This window comes from Diceros bicornis (assembly GCF_020826845.1).
Source record: "Diceros bicornis minor isolate mBicDic1 chromosome 13 unlocalized genomic scaffold, mDicBic1.mat.cur SUPER_13_unloc_1, whole genome shotgun sequence".
Lineage (NCBI taxonomy): Eukaryota > Metazoa > Chordata > Mammalia > Perissodactyla > Rhinocerotidae > Diceros > Diceros bicornis.
Genome location: NW_026690866.1, coordinates 22803687 through 22821916, shown reverse-complemented (window position 1 = coordinate 22821916; position 18230 = coordinate 22803687). Strand labels below are relative to the sequence as shown.

The 18230-nt window shown below is 42.5% G+C and overlaps 2 long non-coding RNA genes across 3 annotated transcripts; both read left to right on the top strand.

Annotated features, from left to right (window-relative positions):
• Positions 1 to 1016: 1016 nt before the first annotated feature.
• On the top strand, positions 1017 to 5535 carry LOC131401770 (uncharacterized). Of its 2 annotated transcripts, none has more exons than XR_009217951.1 (3): positions 1017 to 1155; positions 3656 to 3728; positions 5455 to 5535. It is a non-coding gene; the product is annotated as an uncharacterized LOC131401770 (long non-coding RNA). The 2 variants fall into 2 exon arrangements; XR_009217950.1 differs by lacking the exon at positions 1017 to 1155 and adding an exon at positions 3260 to 3302.
• Positions 1286 to 3099, top strand: LOC131401772 (uncharacterized). The gene is made up of 3 exons (XR_009217953.1): positions 1286 to 1335; positions 2592 to 2740; positions 3040 to 3099. It is a non-coding gene; the product is annotated as an uncharacterized LOC131401772 (long non-coding RNA).
• Positions 5536 to 18230: the final 12695 nt, after the last annotated feature.

Here is an 18230-nt window from a genome sequence, read left to right as displayed (position 1 = left end):
CTAAGACCAGTGGGAACACTCTGGAGAGATGCGAGTAGAAGGATGATGTGATTAGCGTTTGGTCTAAGCATGTGGGTTAAAATGGACTTAGTGGTTAAGAATGAAGACTTAATAGGCAAGATAGGAGGTGCTGGGAATAAGATTAGGAATAAGATGATTGTTCCCTAGGCCTGAGTGATGGCTGTGGAGTAGGAAAGAAGTAGAAAGAAAAGACCATGGAGAGTAGAACCGAGAGAACATAACGGTACTTTCTTGCCTGCAGGTGTCAGATGGCACAGGGCCCTGACTGTTCTCGCTGCTGTCTGTGCAGACCTGCAGGTGCCCCCTCACCCAGGTCTGTGTGTTCACCCCTCTTTGCCACTCACAGGCCCCCCCTCCACATCCTAAAAGAAGTCAGGCCTTACTTGTGAGGGGGTTGTCTCACACGGGAGACACCTAGGAGAGCCCCTGCAGGCAACAGAGCAGCCCCTTCAGCATCTCCATCACCATCCTCCCTTCCCCTCTCTCGCTTTCCACACCCAGAATGACCCCTGCTCAGTATTCCACACCCCCATGATCTTCCTCCCCCAGGCTTGAGAAGGGTGGGGTAGCCACTGGCGTGGACATCATCTGCACCTTCCATTCTGACCCTTGCAGGTCCCGGGCTGGACAGAGAGTGACTCTACTGGGAGCTGAGCCATGAGAATCAGCTCGTCACCCACCTGGGCTCCTTCACCCTGGACGGGGACAGCCTCTACTTCAATGGTGAGGGGCTGTGCTACAGCCACGCTGTCTGTTCTGTGTTCCCTCCATTGCTCTAAAGTGAGCTATGATCCATCTCTCTATCCTCCTGGTCTGGGTTCAGTCTTCTCATCACTGTGTGATCACTGGTTCCAGCCACCTTCCATCTTATTGCCTTCCCCCTGAACACCCCTCCACTCGTCCCCTCTGCTTTCCCCTCTGCTTTTCCAACAAAGGTCCCTACATCCTTCCTCTCCCTTAATTCTTTATGTTCACCCCAACTCTTGCTCAGCTCCTCTCGCCTTCTCTTCACAGGTTACACCTATGGAGCCGTGGCCCCGACTACCACCAGTGAGTATTCCTGGCCCTGATCTCCTGGGTCCCGTTTGCATTTGGAGTTTGGGAGCACTTGTTCTCCTTCATCTGCTGTCCTTGGTGAGGGAAGGACCTGGAAGGGCCCTAATTCATCCCTTCTCTCCCTCCCGGGTTCTGGTGGAGAGTCCCAGCCCAGTGTGAGAAAGCCTTAGACACAGACATGTTCTCCGCCACATTCTGACCCCACATGGTTTTCACTTTAATTCTCCTAAAGCCCCGCCCTTGGTCCTCCTTTTCCAGGTATCCCATCCATCTGCCCATTTTTCTGCCTATCTGTCTTTCCTCCGAGTTCAGTCACTCTTGTTCACCTAACTCTCTCTCTTGGGCTCCTCTCATCCACAGGCTTGTTCATCCCTCTACTCAAACAGTCACCGTCCCCTCACTTTCATTTATGCTTCACCTGTGAATGGTGGTCCTGAGACAGCCAGTGCTGGAGCCCGTGTGAGCCTCGGGGCTCTTCCCACTCTGTCCCTCCCTAGTGACAGCCTTATCCACAGCTCCCAAGCTGGCCACCACGTCCATGCATACTTGATCATCAGCTGAGCCACCATAAGCCACCACAGGTATCTGGGGGCCCCTTTTCCTTCCCAAGAGAAGCTCTCTGGCCCCACTCCCCATGAGTCAGGTGTGATCCAGGAGCTGGGAAGACAAGGTATGAAATTTTGGTTTTAGGACAATCATGTTGATCACAAAGATTATACCAACGATTCAGTCTAAGGTCAGCTCTCAGAGAGCCCCTAGTCTTGTGAAATTAACACACCATTATAATACAATGTGGGATATTTCGGGGAGAGGCACCTGGCATAATTTGGAGGGAAGGAGCTTGCTAGAGAAAGTTTCACCAGAATGAAGTCTTTAAGAATGTGTAGGAGGGACCCTGGCAAATAGAGGATGAAGGGTTTTCCTGGCACAGAGGATTCCATGAGCAAAGGCTCCGGCCAGAAACAACATGCCATATGGGGAGAATTGAAACGAATTTGGGTTGCATGAAGCATAATGTTTAACCCGCAATAGATGGATAAATTGAGACTGAAAGGTCAGCAGGAGCCAGACTGAGTAGAGCCTTGAGTGCCAGGTCAATAAGGTTGAACTAAACACTGAAGGCCATAGGGAGCCATGGGTGGTACTAGAGCAGTGGTGGCCCTAGTGAGGTATTCATTTCAGAAGGATTCTTCCAGTAGTCCATGTAGAACATCCTTTACACAGAGCATCCAGTGAGCTTGCTGGGGTGTTGGTCCAGGTGAAGGAAGTTAAGACCTGAGCTAGGACAGGGATGGAGAGAGGGAGTGTATGTGAGGACAAGTGTGCAAGGTGAATGGGTGTTAATGGGAGGGAGGAGGAGCTGAGTAGATATGCTGGTTCTGACTTGGGTGACCACACGGGTGGTTGGTGGTGCCACTGGGACATAAGACGACAGATTATAATGAGAGCAGGACTCTGGTCTGGTCTCAGGCCAGCTTTCAGAGATGGCCATCGGTCTCCCTCTCGTATTGCAGCTTTGGGGCACAACGTGAAGACCCTCACAGTCAACGTCACCATCTCCACCCTACGGTATTCATCAGACATGAGCAATGGCTAGGCCACGTTCAACTTCACTGAGAGGGTCCTGCAGAGCCTGGTGAAACCCTGGTTCCAGCAGCTCCTGGTGGGTTAAATCCCACCCAGCCGCTCTTCCAACCCCTGTGCCTCCTGCTCCTTCTCCTCCTCCTTCCTCCCCAGTTGGATCATTGTTCAAGAAGAGCAGCCTGGGCCCCTTCTACTCAAGTTGCAGACTGGTCTCCCTCAGGTGAGACCCTCCCCTCAGCATTTGCCCCTAATGACAACTTTTGTGACCACCCCTCTCTGTCTCCCCAATGTCCTCCAATTTCCTCCTTCCTGTTCTGGCCCCCACACCCAGAGGTTTCAGGACCTCTCTCTAGAGTCCCCACATCCCTCTCTCCCCAGGCCTGAGAAGGATGGGGCAGCCACCTGTGTGGACGCTGTCTGCACCCACCACCCTGACCCCGTGGGCCACCCTGCCTCTGTGCTGGGAGCTGAGTGTCTCCACCTGTTTGCTCTTCCTCTCGGTGGCTCCTGGCTCTGCAGCCCAGAGTTTATCCATCCAGAGAGAACACCAGCTACATTTCCGCATCATCATCTGGAACCTCAGCATCTCGGAGTCCACATCCTCGGAGTACCCCACCCTGCTTAGAGACACCCAGGACCAGGTGGGGTCTCCCACTCCCGTCTCTCTCTGCCCCGTAAGGAGGGCACCATCATTCCTTCATCTGACTTACATCTGTTATGTGATTGTTTCAACCCTTCACTTTCCCTGCATGTCTGGGTTCTCTCAGTGTCCAGAGGTGATGTCCTAGCTGCCTTCCCCATTTCTCACATGGGTAAACTGAAGCTCAGAAATGGGAGTATTTTGCCTAAGGTCACACAGTAAGTTAGTGGCAGAGCGAGGATTAGATGTCAGGTCTCCCTTGTCCCAAGGTCTGTGATCTTTCACTGGCTCCAGTGGCCCCCTGCATCCCCAGGAGACCTTCATCTCACCCACTCTCCCTCGCGTTTGTTCTAGGTCACCAAGCTGTACAGCGGCAGCCAGCTTTGAGACATATTCCATTCCACTCCTGCCTGGTCACCAACTTGATGTAGGTTGAGGAGATTGGAAGCATTGGCTGAGGTGGTGGCTGATGACTCTGTGCTCCCGTGACACATCATTGATCTGGAAGTCATTTACATCGTGCCCATTCTGCCCCACATCCCTGTCAGCTAATCCTAACATCTCCTTCCATAGGCTTTTGGGGGATGAGAAAAGCATTAACATTTGGTGCCACCAACCTCCAGCATCCTGCTCCTCCTCCTCTTCTGGAGACTTTCAACAAATATCAGCAGTCTAACTGTGCTCTCCAATAGTGGAGCCGCTAACCACATGGGGCAATTTAAATTTTTTATACACCTATTAGGATACGATTCACATATTGTGTGTGGAGAAGAGTGTACTTTTTAGGTTTTTCTATATACCATATCTTCTCATCTGCAAAACAAATAGTTTTACCTCTTCCCTTCCAATCTGGGTTGCTTTTATTCCTTTTTCTTGCCTAATTGCCCTCATTAGAACCTTTAGTACCTGTGATTAACATACGAGATATGGGAAGACATCATTGTCTTGTCCCTGGTCTTAGGGGGGAATTTTCAGTCTTTCACCATTGAATATGGTGTTAGCCGTGGGTTTTTCATCGATGCTGTTTATAGGTTGAGAAAGCTTTTTCTATTCCTAAATTGTTGAGTGCTTTCTTTTTTAGACATGAAGGGCGTTGTATTTTGCGAAATTCTTTTCTGTATATGTGGTCAAGATTGCGTGGTATTGGCCCTTATTCTATTAATATTGTGTAATACATAGTCAAGTTTTCAGATATTAAGCCAACCCTTCAACTAGAGGTGAGAGATTAAGATGTTCTCAAGTGTTTCTTGTGCGTGCCACAGCCCTGAGCCCTTCTGGCCTTCTAGATGCCCGCAAATACACTGGAGATTTTCAAAGCCCCCTGTGGACATCTCATTCCCCCAATTTTTCTTCTAAGTTTTTGGCTCACCATTGCCTGCCTCAGCTCGTATCACTCCATCAGGCAACTACAATAGAAAACAGTTAGCCCTGAATATTTTTAGAAAGTGCCCTGGGGTCAGACTTTCCTCTCTGGGCAAGCTCTGAGTCAAGTAACGCCAAGCCCTGAACATGGGGCTTTTTTGGGGAGCTGCCAGGCAGATCAGCTAGTGACAGTTCGATGGGGATGGGTCTTTTCAGAGCTCCAAACCCATTATGGCTGCTTGGCTGCTGGTTGTCTCAGCTACCATGGTTCTGAGACTGATGGTTTTCAAAGTTATGGAGGATATTGTGAGAGCAGGATGGGAATACTGCAAGGTATAATGCCACAAAGTTTGCTCCCATTATCAAGATTCCACCATGTTTCTTCACTAAACCTTCCTCAGATTCTTACAAGCCGTTGATTAATTTCTAGACTTCTGAAAAGTTGATTTTGACAATTTTTACCAGTGTTCTCATTGTTTTTATGCATTTGCAGAACACCTTTCTCAAATGTTTCAAAAATGTTCTCCCTGTGGTTATTTATTTATAAATTAATTACTTAAAATGAAATTACATGAGAAACTCAGTTCCTCACTCACACACACTCGCCACATTTTAAGTGCTTGATAACAACATGGGGCTAATAATGAGTGTATTTGGTAGTGCAGACAAATGTTTACATTATTGCAGAAAGTTATCTTGGACAAGACACAGAAGCAGGGAATCTAGAATCAGGGTAGAATTCTAGACACCCTTGTTCATCCCTTGTGCCCTTCCATGTCTGTCCCCCACAGTAACCACACTGGAGTGGACTCCCTGTGTACCTTGCCGCCTTGGCACAGAGATTGGACAGAGTTGCCATCTATGAGGAATTCCTGTGGTTGACCCAGAATGGACCCAGCTGCAGAACATGACCCTGGACAGGAAGAGTGTCCTTGGGGATGTTAAGGCTCCCTGGTCATTGGCAAATGAAGTGAGACCTTTCTGGGGACTCTGGATGCCTGGGGCTGAGAGAGCATTGAACTTTCTCAGGCTGGCAGGAGGTGGCATAGTCCCCCAGTCTTTACCCACAATAGAGAGAGAGACAAGGACACCAGTGTAATATTGGAGGCCGTCACCTTCTCCTAGACAGCTCTGTGACCTCAAGCTAGTCACCTCCCCTCTCTGGACTTTTGTTTCCCTATCTCTCCACTGAAAGCCACTGGGCCAGATGGTCAGTGAGGGCCTCCATCTCTGTGTGAAGCAGACTTACAGGTTTGGGCGTCATGTGGTTTCTGATCCACAGGCTATAGTTTGCCAAGTCCCACTCTAGATGAGCACCAATGCACTAGAACTTTCTGCAGGGGTGGAATGTTCTATATCTGTGCTTTCCAGTGCATAGCCACATGTGGCTGTTGAGTACTCGAAGGATGGTATTGTGACTGGTCTTTATTGTTACTGATTTTTAATGTTACTGAGGTACTAGATTTTTTGTTTTATTTAACTAAAATTAATTTTAATTCAAAAAGAGACTTGTTGCTGCTCCATATCACACAGCACACCTTTGAGAGTTTGTCTGGATAGAGGTACAAATAGGGGGGCCTGCACCCCTCCCCCCATGCCCACTGAGTGCTGTGTGTCCTCCCCTCCTGGAGTTTATGTTGTATCTGGCAATAACAAGAATAGAGAATTGAAACATCAATTATTTGATGTGAACAAACTCATACTTGGAGGCGGTATTAAGAGAAGACTTCCTGTAGGAGATTACATTGTAGGTTAATCCTAGAAAATGAATATTAAGCAAATAGATCAAGTAGAAGCGGATGATGTGTTTCGAGGTATGGAAGAACACTTTTGAGTGGGATTTTACAAATTTAGAGCGATCCCAAAGGCTTGCCAACTGTGATGACCCATTCTCCCCCCTACCGTTCTAAGAACGTCCAGTCCAAATTCAGTCCTCTGTGCCCAGAGGTATGAATTTGGTTTAATTTATTACATTTTTGTTCTGTGTTAATGGTCTTGGATTTTGTAGCAAAGTGTGCTCACTTTTTAGAGATGGAAACTAAAATGGGGTGAAACATCATGATGTCTACTTGACTTTAATATTTCATTATAATCATGGGATGAATCAAGGGTGGCAAGTGTTAATAATTTATACATTGATGAAATATTGTTTTAATTGGATGGAATATACATTGTTAAATCTAGATGATGGATGTTTATGAGACTGCTCCCTTTAATTTTCTGTGTCTAAAAAGTTTTATTAAAAAGAGTGAAACACACTCACATGCATTCTCCATTTCATTCACTTCCAGAATATTCTCCCAATAGAGATGATACCTTGACTGAGAAGCCTGGTAAACCTGCAGGAAGCCCCAGCCCATGGTAGGGGACGAGTATGTTGATGCTGTATCTCATCAAAGAGAACCGTGCGCACAGTGTTTTGGATGATGAAGAATGTTGGCCAACCCTTGTCAAGGACGCTTGAGGCACAGTGGGGTCACCAGGAGCCCTTGGGCGATGACAGGACGTGGCTTACCTCACCACTTGTCTCCCCAGACCTCCCCTTCTGGGCCCTCATCCTCATCTGCTTGGCTGGACTCCTGGTGCTCATCACAGGCCTGATCTGCTGTCTCCTGGTAAGCCATGACTTGTTGCTTGTCTTCTTCTTATTGCGTTGTAAGAGCTCTTTATATATTATAAATTCACATCCTTTTCTAGGGATATGTTTTGCAGATGTTTTCTCCCAATCTGTGCGTGACTTGCCTTCTCCTTCACAACATGAGTCATTGGGGAAATGTAAGTGACAGTCATCATGAGATTCCACCACACTTGAGAATGGCTAACATTAAAAAAACTTACTATAGCAAGTGTTGTTGAAGATGTCAAGTCACTGAAACTCTCATCGAGTGCTGGTGAAAAATAGCTTGGATGTGTCTTTAATAATTACATATGTCTACCCAGCCATTCCTCTCCTAGGAATCCATCTAAGGGAAATAAACACATATGTCTATACACAGGCTTGTACACACATGTTGATAACAACCTATTTATAGTAGACAAAAACGGAAAACAACCCAAATGTCCATCTACTGGTGAACGGATACACAAAGTGTGGTATATCTCCACAGTGGAATACTATTCAATCATAAAAAGAAATGAATTATTTTTTTTCTTTTTTAATTATTCTATTGAAATTATAAAGGGTTTTAACATTGTGTAATTTCGGGTGTTCATTATTATTTGTGAATTTCTGTATAGACTGCATCGTGCTTACCAGTGGTAGTCTAACTTTTTTCCATCACCATGCATATGTGCCCCTTTAACTCTTTCCCTCAACACCCAGCCCCCTTCCCCTCTGGTAAGCACTTATCTGTTCTCTTTATCCCTGTGTATATTTATCTTCTACATATGAGTGAAATCATGCATATTTCTTTGTCTGGCTTATTTCATTTAACATCATACCCTCAAGGTCCATCCAAGTTGTTGCAAACAGGATGATCTTGTCTTTTTTTTCTGGCTGAGTAGTATTCCATTGTATATAATACATACCACATCTTCTTTATCCATTCATCTGTAGCAGGGCACTTGGGGTGCTTCCATGTCTTGGCTATTGTGAATAATGCCGCAGTGTACACAGGGGTGAGTAAATCTCTTTGAATTGTTGATTTCAATTTCTTTGAATAAATACCCAGTAGTGGGATAGCTGGAAGGTATGGTATTTCTATTTTTAATTTTTTGAGAAATCTCCATACTGTTTTCCCTGGTGGTTGCACCAGTTTGCATTCCCACCAGCAGTGTGTGAGGGTGCTTTTTTCTTCTTATCCTCTCCAACATTTGTTAGTTTCTGTCTTAGGAGTTATAGCCATTGTGACAGGTGTAAGGTGATCTGTCATTGTAGTTTTGATTTGAATATCCCTAATAATTAGTGATGTTATACATCTTTTTATGTGCCTGTTGGGCCTCTGTATATCTTTGGAAAAATGTCTGTACATATCCTCTGCCCATTTTTAGATTGGATTATCTTTTTTATTGTTGTTGGGTGTGTGAGTTGTTTATATAGTTTGGAGATTAACCCCTTGTCAGATATACGATTTGCAAATATTTTCTCCCAGTTCGTGGGTTGCCTTTTCTTTTTTTTTTGAGGAAGAACAGCCCCGAGCTAACATCCGTGCTAATCATCCTCTTTTTTTCTGAGGAAGACCGGCTCTGAGCCAATATCTATTACTAATCCTCCTCCTTTTTTTTTTTTTCCCAAAGTCCCAGTTGATAGTTGTACGTCATACTTGCACATCCTTCTAGTTGCTGTATGTGGGACGCTGCCTCAGCCTGGCCAGACAAGCAGTGCGTCTGTGCGCATCTGGGATCCGAACCTGGGCCGCCAGTAGCGGAGCTCTCCCACTTAACCACTAAGCCACGGGGCTGTCCCTGTCTTTTCGTTTTGTTCATCGTTTCCTTTGCCTTGCAGAAGCCTTTTAGTCTCATGTAGTCCCATTTGTATATTTTTTCTTTTCTTTCCCTTGCCTGAGTAGACATGGGATTGGGAAGGGTGCAGCTAAGACCGATGTCAAAGACTGTACTGCGTATATTTTCTTCTAGGAGTTTTACGGTTTCAAGTGTTAGATTCAAGTCTTTTATCCATTTCGAGTTAATTGTTGTGTATGGTGGAAGATAATGATCTACTTTCATTCATTTGCATGTGAGTGTCCAATTTTCCCAACAGCATTTATTGAAGAGACTTTCTTTTCTCCATTGTATGATCTTGGCTCCTTCGTCAGAGATTAACTGACCAGAGATGTGTGCTTTTTTTTTCTGGGCTTTCAGTTCTGCTCCATTGATCTATGAGTCTGTTTTTGTGCCAGTACCGTGCCATTTTGATTACTATAGCTGTGTAATATGTTTTCAAGTTAAGACTGTGATGCCTCCAGCTTTGTTCTTTCTTCTCAAGATTGCTTTGGCTATTTGAGGTCTTTTGTTATTCCATATATATTTTAGGATTCTGTATTCTGTTTCTATGAAGAATGTCATTCGGATTCTGATTGGGATTGCTTTGAATCTGTAGATTACTTTAGGTAATATGGACATTTTAACTATGTTTATTCTTCCAATCCATGTGCATGGAATATCTTCCCATTACTTCAGGTCATCACTGATTTCTTTCAATAAAGTCTTATAGTTTTCATTGTATAGTTCTTTAACCTCTTTGGTTAAATTTATGCCTAGACACTTTTTTTTTATGTTGCAATTGTAAATGGGATTGTATTCTTGAGTTCTCTTTCTTTTAGTTCATTATTAGAGTATAGAAATGCAACTGATTTTTGTAAGTTGATTTTGTACACTGTAACATTTCTGTAGTTGTTGATTACTTCTAATAGTTTTCTGATGGCTTGCTTAGGGTTTTCTATATTTACAATCATGTAATCTGCAAACAGCAAGAGTTTCATTTCTTCCTTTCCAATTTGGATTCCTTTTATTTCTTTTTCCAGTCTAATTGCTCTGGCCAAAACCTCCAGTACTATGTAGAATGGGAGTGGCGAGAGTGAGCACCTTTGTCTTCTTCCTGTTCTTAGAGGAATGGCTTTAAGATTTTCACCATTAAGTATGATGTTGGCTGTGGGTTTGTGATATATTGCCTTTATTGTGTTGGGGTACTTTCCTTCTATATCTATTTTATTGAGAGTTTTTATCATAAATGGATGTTGGATCTTGTCAAATCCTTTCTCTGCATCTGTGGAGAGGATCATGTGATTTTTAATCCTCAATTTATTAACGTGGTGTATCACATTGATTGATTTGCGGATGTTGATCCATCCCTGCATCCCTAGTATAAATTCCACTTGATCATGGTATATGATCCTTTTAATATATTGCTGTGTTCCATTTGCTGATATTTAGTTGAGGATTTTTGCATCTGTGTTCATCAGTGATATTGGCGTGTTATATACCTTCTTTGTGCTGTCCTAGGCTGCTTTTGGTCTCAGGGTGATGTTGGCCTTATAGAATGAATTAGGAAGTGTTCCATCTTCTTCAACTATTTGGAAAAGTTTGAGAAACATAGGTATTAAATCTTGTTTGAATATTTGGTAGAATTCTCCAGAGAAGACATCTGGTCCTGGACTTTTGTTTTTTGGGAAGGTTTTTGATGACCATTTCGATCTCTTTACTTGTGATTGGTCTGTTCATTTTCTCTATTTCTTCTTGAATCAGTTTTGGGAGGTTGTATGAATCTAATAATTTATCTATTTCTTTTAGGTTATCCAATTTAGTGGCATGTAAGTTGTTCAGTGTATTCTTTTATTGTCCTTAGGATTTCTGTGGTATCTGTTGTAATTTCTCCTCTTCCATTTCTAATTTTATGTCTTTGAGCCTTCTCTCTTTTTTTCTTAGTGAGTCTGGCTAAGAGACTGTCAGTTTTGTTTCATTCTTAACAAAGAAACAGCTCTCTGTTTCATTGATCCTTTCTACTGTTTTTTTAGTCTCTATTTCATTTACTTCTGCTCTAATTTTTATTATTTCCCTCATTCTGTTGACTTTGGGCTTCATTTGTTCTTCATTTTCTGGTTCTATTAGGTGTAGTTTAAGGTTACTTATTTGGTATTTTTCTTGTTTGTTGAGGTGCACTTGTATTGCTATGAATTTCCTTCTTAGAACTGCTTTTGCTGCATCCCATAAGAGTTGTTTTGTTGTCTTTTCATTTTCACTTGTCTTCAGGTATTTTTTGATTTCTCCTTTGATTTGTTCATTGATCCAATGGTTCTTCAGTCTTGTGTTCTTTAAGTCTCCACATATTTGTAACTTCCACATCTTTTGTCTTGTAGTTGATTTCTAGTGTCATAGCATTGTGGTCAGAAAAGAAGCTTGATATGATTTCAATCTTAAATTTATTCAGGCTTGCCTTGTTTCACAACATATGGTATATCTTTGAAAAGGTTCCATGTGCACTTAAGAAGAATGTGTATTCCGCTTTTTTGGGATGGTATGCTCTATATATATCAATTAAGTTCATCTTATCATATGTTTCATTTAATTCCACTATTTACTGGTTGCCTTTCTATGCATCTTATATCCATGGACGTAAGTGGTATGTTCAGCTCCCCTGCTATTATTTTGTTGCTGTTAATTTCTCCCTTTAGGTCTATTGATAGTTGCTTTATATTCTTTTGTGCTGCTGTGTTAGGTGCATATATCTTTATAAATGTTATGTCTTCTTGGTGGAAAGTCCCCTTTATCATTATATACTGCCCCTCTTTGTCTCTCATAGTCTTTTTTATCTTGAAGTCTGCATTGTCTGATAGAAGTATGGAAACACCTACTTTCTTTTATTTGCCATTTGCTTGCAGTATTGTCTCCCATCCCTTCATTCTGAGCCTGTTTGTTTTTAGTGCTGAGATGTGTTTCCTGGAAGCAGCATATTGTGGGGTCTTGTTTTCTAATCCACCCCACCACTCTGTGTCTGTTGATTGGAGAATTCAATCTATTTACATTTAGAGTGATAATAGATACATGAGGGCTTAATCCTACCTAATCTATATTTCCATTGTTTCTCTTCCTTTGTGTTTCTGACTACCATTTCATTTTGGGGGTTTTCTGTGGAGGTGTTCTCTTTTTTTATGATCTATGGCTCTGCTCTGATTTTTGGTTTGCTGGTTACTGTGAGGTTTGTATGAAGATCTCATAGATGAGGTAGTCCATCTTCTGATAGCCTCTTATCTCCATTAGCCTAAGCAGGTTCCATCCTTTCCTCTTCTCCTTCTGAGTTATTGTTGTCACAAGTTATTCAATTTTGTGTTGTGCGTTTGTGACTAAGCTGAAGTGTTTATAGTTACTTTTGATGCTTTCCTTCCCTTCATCTTTTAAGTTATAATTAAGTATTTGCTACCCTGTTGTGAAACAGAGCTGTAGCTTTCTGATTTTGTCTTTCTATTTATCTCTTTGCTCAAAGCTTTGTAGACATTTGCCTTCTTTTTGTTGCAGGTAAGAGGGTGTTCTTGATCATTGCTTGTATGGGTGATCTAGTGGAGATGAACTCATTCAGCCTTTGTTTATCTGGGAAAACTTTTATTTCTCCATTGTATCATAAGGATCATTTCACTGGATAGAGTATTCTTGGCTGAAAGTTCTTGTCTTTCAGTATTTTTAATATATCATTCCATTCTTTCCTTGCCTGTAAAGTTTCTGCCAAGAAATATGCTGAAAGCCTGATAGATGTTCCTTTGTAGGTTATTTTCTTCTGTCTTGCTTCCCTTAATATTTTTTCTTTGTCATTGGCTTTTGCCAATTTTACTATTATATGCTTTGGAGAAGGTCTTTTAGCATTGATGTAATTAGGCGGTCTGTTGGCTTCATGTATTTGTGAGTGCGGTTCTTCCCCAGGTTTAGGAAGTTCTCATCTATTATTTCTTTGAACAAGCTCTCTGCTCATTTCTCCCTCTTTTCTCCCTATGGGATACGTATAATTCTTAGGTTGCTTTTATAATTGAGTCATATATTTCTCCAAGAAATCTTTCATTTTTTAAAAATCTGAGTCCTCTCTCCTCATCCACTGTAAGCATTTCTATATTTCTATCCTCTAAATCACTAATTCTTTCATCAATAATATCAGCTCTGTTTTTTAAGGATTCTAGATTCTTTTGTATGTCATTAATTGTGTTCTTCATATCAAGAATTTCTGCTTGTCTTTTTTATTTAAATAGTTTCAGTCTCTTTGATGAAGTATTCCTTTTCCTCATTAATTTTATTCCTGAGTTCATCGAACTGTCTGAACATTCTTGTAACTTGGTGAGTTTCTTTAATGACAGTTATTTTGAATTCTCTGTCATTTAGATTGTAAATTTCTGTGACTTCAAGGTTCCTTTCTGAAGATTTGTCATTTCCTTCTGCTCTGAATTGTTACTGTAGTTTCTTATGGTGTTTGATGAACTAATCTTTTGCCTGCGTATTTGTGGTAGTATCAGGTCGCAGATGTCGCCTGCTACCGTTGTGGGGAAAGCATGAGCTGTGTTTCTGATCCCACTCCATATGCTGGAAGTTGCGTGGGTACAATGGGTGTTCCCATCCGCTGGGAAAGCATTCACACTCGGCTCAGAGCTGCCACCACATGGAGGCACGTACCCAATTGTAAGACCGCAGCACTACTATGGGTATTTGTGCCATCTGGGAAAGCATTTGCATGTGCGCATATATCTGCTGCTGCCTTTTCTTATGCTCATGCCATCCTCTGTGCTTGGTAGGTGGGACTTCTTCATGGGTTCTGAGCATTGGCCAATCATTGGGACTGCAGTGGCATGGTGGGCTTTCCAATCATCCAGGAAAACATTCATTTGAGGGTCCAGGGTTCCCGGCAACCCCTCCCAGAGTTGCACCAAGGCACATTCCTACTTTTGGGGATGCAGCAGTACTATTGGCTCTCACGCCAACCTGGGAAGCACTCAGGTGTGTGCACAGTGCTGCCAGGGAAGCGTTGGGGATAGGAATGAATTCATAGTACATGCAATGACAAGCATAAATCTCAAAATAATTATGCCGAGTGAAAGAAGCCAGTTAAAAATGAGTACATAGTGTATGATCCCATTTATAAAAATCCTTGGAAAATACAGGAAAATCTATAGGGATATATATCGGATCACTGGTTGCCTGGGAATGAGAATCTGTTTTCAAATGACAGGGAAAGAGAAATTAAAATGAGCATGAGGAAATTTGGGGAGGATGGGCGTTCCTTTTCTTGATTGAGGTGATGGTTCAATAAGTTATAATCAAAATGTATCAAATTGTTCACTTTAAATGTATGCAGTTTACTGTATGTCGTTAATACCTCAATTACCCTAGAACATGTAGGGGAAAGAGAGAGAGAGAGGAAAGAGGGAAAAAGAAAGGAAATGAAGGACTGAGGGTGAAAATTAAGTGGACAAAAGGAAGAGGGCGACACAGGATGCATCGGGTCTCTGTGATTTTGGTATCTCCTTCCCTTGGAGTCTCCCATACTGGGCAGCTGACTGAACCATTCTGATGCGCTCTCCTCACCTCACAAGTCACTGTCTGCCGGCAGAAGAAGGAGGGCGAATATGATCTCCAGTGACGACGCCTGGGCTATTACCTGCCTCATGGCGACCTACGGAAGCTGCAGTGACTAGATCTGACTAGATCTGAGGTCCCTTTTTCCCAGCTGGGGTCCAGAGGAGCTTGGCTGTAACAGAACAAAACCATATTGGACGGACACAGGCTCCGAGCCTTTCTAGACTTGGCCCCTGACTGGCTCACAGGGGACTAAGCTGAAAGTTTTCACCTTCCTTAAGTCCTGAAAGTGACTGAAAATTCTGTCCTGTGGTGTCACACCAGTTCATCCTTCAGGGACGCCAGAATTGGTGAAACCAACACAGACATTGCCATCATGTAAAATCGTATCCCCACTTCAGTGTAAGGTTTCCCTTCTTAGGAAACTTTGGAACACCCTTCCCCTTGACTCAGTGCAGACATCACACCCCTCTCTGTTCCTCCATATTCCTCCCCAACTGAAGCCCTGGCAGTCTCAGCTTCCCCTTTTCTGCTTCATTCTCTGAAGCTCAGATTCACCAGGACTTCCAGATCAATCTCCCTCGATGGCTCCTGTCCCCACTCATGGGTCATCCATGACCGGAAACAGGCCAAGATGAGAGAAGTGGGTGAGACATGACTCTGCAGTCCCCTTGGGCCTTGGGAGCTTAAATGACTAGATGTCTGGGAAGCCTGAATCCCAGAGGAACACCAAGGCTCTGGGAAGAGAGTATCTGCTCTGGATGTAAAAGTGAATAATACTCAGCGGGAGAAAGCTGAGGGAAAAGAAAGAGTCTTTTTTCATCTTTCTCTGTACAGAGTCCAACTAGCCTCACAGCAGAGGCTTCCCAACAAGCAGCCTAGAGCATCCCAGGTATGAGGCAGGCTGCACTGTTCTGCAGTGGGTCTGTGGGAACAGATTACATTATCTGTACACACTGTGCAGACGACCACACCTGAAGATACCCAAGGGCTGAGAATTAAAATCACAGTCATGCCACTCGCTCAGACTTTTTGTGTGTGAGCTTCACATTCTCAACCTTAAGCAGTGCTTCTCTGAGAATGCACACTCTGAAGATTATAATGACTAATAATATTAATATATTATTATACATTGCATACATTGTACATTATAATTATAAATTAATGTATAATTATTATACATTAATATATTATAATATATTATATTATTATAATATCATTATAATGGTTAATAATCGTTATCATTATTGACTATTTAGTTTCTCCTAAGCAACATGACTGGCAAGCTCTGTGTGTATTATCTCAGTTACAGTCACAATATTTAGGGTTTTATTCCCATTTTGAGGTAAACATGTGGAGGCTCAGAAATATTAAATAACTTGACAAAGAAGGAAAAAATTACTACAAAGCTAAATTAAACACCTATTCACACTATGTTTCAAACAAAGAAAGACGTTCTCTGACTTACAAACAGACTCAAAGTTGACTTCCCACAGGCCTGCAGATAAAGAACCGGTAAAGAGTGTACATCAGGAAGAAGAAATGTGAACCCAGGAAAACATAACAGGAGTCATGAGGAAAGGAAAAAACCGTCTATCTAATTTAGTATTAGTTTTAAAACAAGACATTAAAAACACATTCAAATTAAAATTCCAGATGATTAACACATGGAAAAATACAGGAGAGAAGATTTAGGTAAAAAATAACTCATTTTTTAAGGAAGATATAAATACTAAGATACTCTATTATTGTTTAACATATTGCTCTCAGAAACTGATAAATCTGTGGGACAAAAGTAAGTAATGATAAAGAGGATTTGAAGAGTGCAACATACTCGATTAGACAAATAGACAAATCCCAACACACTGGCTTATTGTGAGACTTGTGATGCTGAAAACAGTCGTTCTCCTGACAGCATGATACCGCAATGGCATATCAATTTTCATGAATCAAATTTCCAACGTATATAAATCTAAAAAAATGGAAAATCCAGTATTTCATTGTATGCAAATAGTGATTCAACATGCAACAAATACCAGAAAAATAGAGACCCAAAAGTAGGTGTCATTTTTGAGAAGACAGATATAACAGCTCTTTAGTGAAATGTTATGTTGGAATCTATTGGAATATTACACAAAAAGGACAATCCATTTGGACTAGGTATGTTTTCTTTGTGACTGTGAGGGCAAAACTCTAAAGAATCCCCTGACTGTGATAACTCTCTGTTGATCTTAAAATACAAATACATAACACTCAGGAAAGGAAAGGAAGGAAAGATCTCCTTTCTCTCCTCACCTGAAACTCAATCTCCCACCTCAGAAGGAGCACTGTCCGTATCTTCTCTGTCATGCAAAGGAATCAATGAAAAGAAAAGTATTGGTATATATTAAAGTTTTAAGAGCTCAAAGCAAGAAAACCTAATGATCCCTGCAGAGGCATTGATGTAGTGTGAGCTCCATGTCATCTGCCCTGTCTTGTCTTTTATCATCGTGTTTGTCGGGACGTGCTTCTTGGCCCCTCACTCTCTATGCCTTGCTAGCCAGTCTCTCTGCATCAGTGCTACCGCCAGTCTCTCTCTTGCCCTCTTCACTTTCTCTTCCTGCTTCCTGATATCTTCCTGAGTCACCAGAAGTTGTTTGCAAAGGAGCTGTGGGATGTACAGACCAGCTCCTGGGATCGTCTCTGCTGAATCTGAAGACCAGGCAGGGGTGGGCATGGGACTGGAGTTCGGACCACCTGTGAGCACACCTGGCAGGGATGCAACTGTGCAACTAGGTGCAAGATTCAACAGGGCTTTGGCAAGGTCCAAAGGACTTAACAGTTCTCCTGTACTCTGCAGTCCTGGAGACCTTGCAGTATCTTCTGCCAGCAGAGTTGTTGGGGCTGCTCCAAGGTTTCCTCCCATTGATGGCATCTGACCTCATTGCCAGGATGGGATGTGATTCTAGTAACTGGCCTCTTGAATATGTAACTGGACATCCTCAAATGGATGGAGATGCTCAAACCAGGCTTTGGGTTGGATTGGTGTCCACAAACATGTCACTTCTTCTGTGATGATTTGACCATCATACTTCTTTTCCTCTTACCCTATAAATTGGGAATGTGGATCAGAGTGATAAATGAAGCCTTTCCAGGACAATTATGTCAGATGCCTTATACTTCTACCCTCCTTCTCTCCCTGTGGGGATTAATCTGACCTGTGTCCTGGGACGTCATCAAAGAGATTTGTGTCAAGAACAGAAAGCTCTAAGTCAAAACTCAGGACTACGGCAGGTCATTTCTTCTCCCCCATGTTGTTAGACACTTATGAGTTTGAATTTATTCTCTTTTTGTCCTTGTCACTCACAACAACAAAATCCCTGGTGCTCCCTGTCAGGACCCACGTTCCCCAGTCTTTTTCTAAATCCCAAATCATAGTATTCTTCTGTACTATATGACTATTGATTTGATTAAACCATTGACCAGTTGGTGTTCATGGCTCCATTAGAGTTTAAATCAGTAGTGAAATTATCATCCACCCCACTCCTAGTGACTCTTATTTGACAACTGTGAACATTAAATCTCCGTACAGAGAATGTAT